The following is a 3,451-nucleotide window of genomic DNA, read 5'->3' on the forward strand; positions in this document are numbered from 1 at the left end:
TGACATGAACTTTTTCTATTTTTGCAATAAAAAGATCAAATGCTAGAAGCAATTTGAAATTAAGTTCTAGGGATTTTGATCCGCTAGATAGTTACATAAGAACAAGAGAATGATTTCTAGTGGTTTGGATTTAACTTTAATGACTAGAAATTAATGAACTTGAAATGCAGTTAAAAGAAGAAATGCTTCTGCGGCTGCTTTTGTTTCTGTGTTCTTGAGTTGGTTGAAATGTATTCAGTTGTCTGATCAAGTCATTGAATGTCTGCTGCTGCTTTACTTTAATAATTCAATCAACACAATTCAATTGAACTGGCAAGACAATCGGTGAGACAATCTGTTGAACTAGCAAGACAATCGGCATGACAATTGATTGAACTGGCAAGACAATCGGCATGGCAATTGATTGTACTGGCAAGACAATCGGCTTGACAATTGATTGAACTGGCATGGCTTTTGGTATGACAATTGATTGTCATACCGGTTCAAATGATTGTCTTGCTGAATTAATATTGAATATAAATTCAAAATCAATTCTGAAAATTCATAATATTAATTCAGAATTAATTAACCAATTAATTCAATTAATCAATAAATTAATCTTTGCAGATATAATTTATTTTCTTAATTAAATTACATGACTTAACTAATTAATATAGAATTAATACTACTCTTGAACAGCAACCATTCTTCTGAAAATCTTCTGAAAATTATGAATCAATTCCACCACTTCAATGTTGACACTCGATGTATTGTCTGGTTCATGAGTGACTAACTTCCGTGATGTTTCTTCATGTCTTGACTTTGATAACTTGATTTTCTTCAGATTAAATCCCTGTATTTATTGGATACCCTGACAAGATCTATGTCACTTGATTAAATCCACAATCTTGATTTATATCACTGAGGCTTGATCAATTTCTTGAACTTCTTCCAGTGAATTAATTCCTCAAGTCTGTAGATGAATATTATCTCTGAATCCTTTGACAGATGTTACTTTGTGAGATCTCTTTGACGATAGATCCACTATTTACTTGTTACATTCTTATTTGAGTTGAGTTAAATCCTCGAATAAACAAATAGGCTATAACATATGCCTTTCAGTAGTTTCCTTGGTCATGCGGGTTTTTATCGGCATTTCATTAAGGACTTCTCTAAGATATCTAAGCCGTTGTGCAACTTTCTCAAGAAAGATGTGCCTTTCAAATTTGATGATGAATGTTTGGCAGCATTCAAGACTCTCAAGAAGAGTTTAATAACTGCACCAATTATAACGGCACCTGATTGGACAAAACCTTTTGAGATGATGTGCGATGCTAGTGATTATGCAGTGGGAGCAGTTCTTGGACAGCGCAAGAATAATATCTTTCATGTGGTCTACTATACTATTAAGACGCTTAATGGAGCTCAATTGAACTACACCACTACTGAAAAGGAGCTCTTGGCTATAGTTTTTGGTTTCAAAAAATTTCGATCTTATCTACTTGGGACAAAGGTGACAGTATTCACTGATCACGCTGCCATTCGCTATCTGGTCTCAAAGAAGGATTCGAAGCCTAGACTTATTCGTTGGGTGCTCTTGCTATAGGAATTTGAGTTAGAGATCAAGGATCGAAAAGGTACTGAGAATCAAGTAGCTGACCATCTCTCTAGATTGGAGAATCCCGATTCTACTTCACATGATAAGACATTAATCAACGAATCTCTTCCGGATGAGCAGTTGTTCGCAGTTCAGGAGGAAGAACCATGGTTCGCATACATTGTGAACTATTTTGTCAGCAATATAATGCCTCCTAATATGAATACAGCTCAAAATAAGAAGTTTCTGCATGAGGTGAAGTGGTATATGTGGGATGAACCATATTTGTTTAGACAACGAGCTGACCAGATCATCAGGAGATGTATCCCATTCTGTGAGACGGAGGGGATATTACGCGACTGCCATTCCACAGTTTATGGTGGACATTATGGTGGTGAAAAGACAGCAGCTCGTATTCTACAAGCAGCTTTTTTCTGGCCTACGTTGTTTAAGGATTCACATCAGTTCGTTTTAAGGTGTGATCGTTTCCAAAGAGTTGGGAATCTTACTAGAAAGGATGAGATGCCTTTAAATGTGATGCTTGAAGTTGAGGTCTTTGATGTTTGGGGAATCGATTTCATGGGACCATTTATCTCATCCTGCAATAATCAGTACATCTTGCTGGCAGTCGATTATGTCTCAAAATGGGTACAAGTCAAGGCTCTGCCGATGAATAATGCAAAGGTAGTGTTGAATTTTCTTCATAAGTAGATATTCACAAGGTTTGGAACACCACGAGTAATCATAAATTATGAGGGGTCGCATTTCTACAACCGTAAGTTCACTTCTATGATGCAGCGTTATAATGTGAATCATCGTATTGCTACTGCCTATCATCCGCAAACTAATGGTCAAGCTGAAGTGTCTAATAGAGAGATCAAGCGCATTCTAGAGAAAGTTGTTTATCCGTCAAGGAAAGATTGGTCTTTGAAGCTCGATGAAGTTGTTTGAGCTTATAGAACAGCATACAAGACTCCAATTGGGATGTCCCCGTTTCAACTTGTCTACGATAAGGGATGTCATTTACCTGCGGAGCTTGAGCATAAGGCTTATTGGGCCTTAAAAAAGTTAAACCTTGATCTAGATGCAGCTGGGAAGAAGCGAATGCTTCAGTTAAATGAACTTGATGAATTTCAACTTCAAGCGTACGAGAACAACAAAATGTACAAGGAAAAAGTGAAAAGGTGGCACGACAGGAAGTTATCTCCTAAGTCATTTGTGTCGGGGCAACAAGTTCTTTTATTCAACTTTCGTCTCCGACTTTTTCCTGGAAAGTTGAAATCAAGGTGGTATGGACCATTTATCGTCAAAACTGTGTTTCCACATAGAGCGGTGGAGATTTTTGAGAACGATCCGGGCCAAGCATTCAAGGTTAATGGTCAGAGATTGAAGCATTATTATGGGGACACGGCAAACCGGGAAGTGGTTAGTGCCGTTTTATTGTCAACTTGATCAAGCTACTCTACGTCAAGCTAATGACGTAAAAGAAGCACTTCTTGGGAGGCAACCCAAGATTTGAGACTATAGGAACCCTTAGAAGTTGGTACTCTATCAAAAAAACCAAAAAAATCAGAAAAATTGGGCAGAAATTTTTTTTTTCCAGAGACCCCCCGGGCGCTCGCCTAGAAATCCCGGGCGGCCTCCTGGAAGCTATGGCGCCCGCCTGGAAAGCCCAGGCGGCCGCCTGGAGCCCTTCTGTTGGAATTTTTTTTTCGGCCTTATAAAAAAATAGAAATTCATAAAAAAAATATAAGCCCGCAGCCATAAAACCACTAACCCACGATTTCTCTCCCACAAACCCGACTCCCACTCTAATTCTAAACCTAAATCCTACCCTATATATACACACAATCCCTCCATATACACTCCCATATA

The sequence above is a fragment of the Apium graveolens genome, chromosome 4 (assembly GCF_009905375.1).
Source record: "Apium graveolens cultivar Ventura chromosome 4, ASM990537v1, whole genome shotgun sequence".
In the NCBI taxonomy this organism is placed as follows: Eukaryota; Viridiplantae; Streptophyta; class Magnoliopsida; order Apiales; family Apiaceae; genus Apium; species Apium graveolens.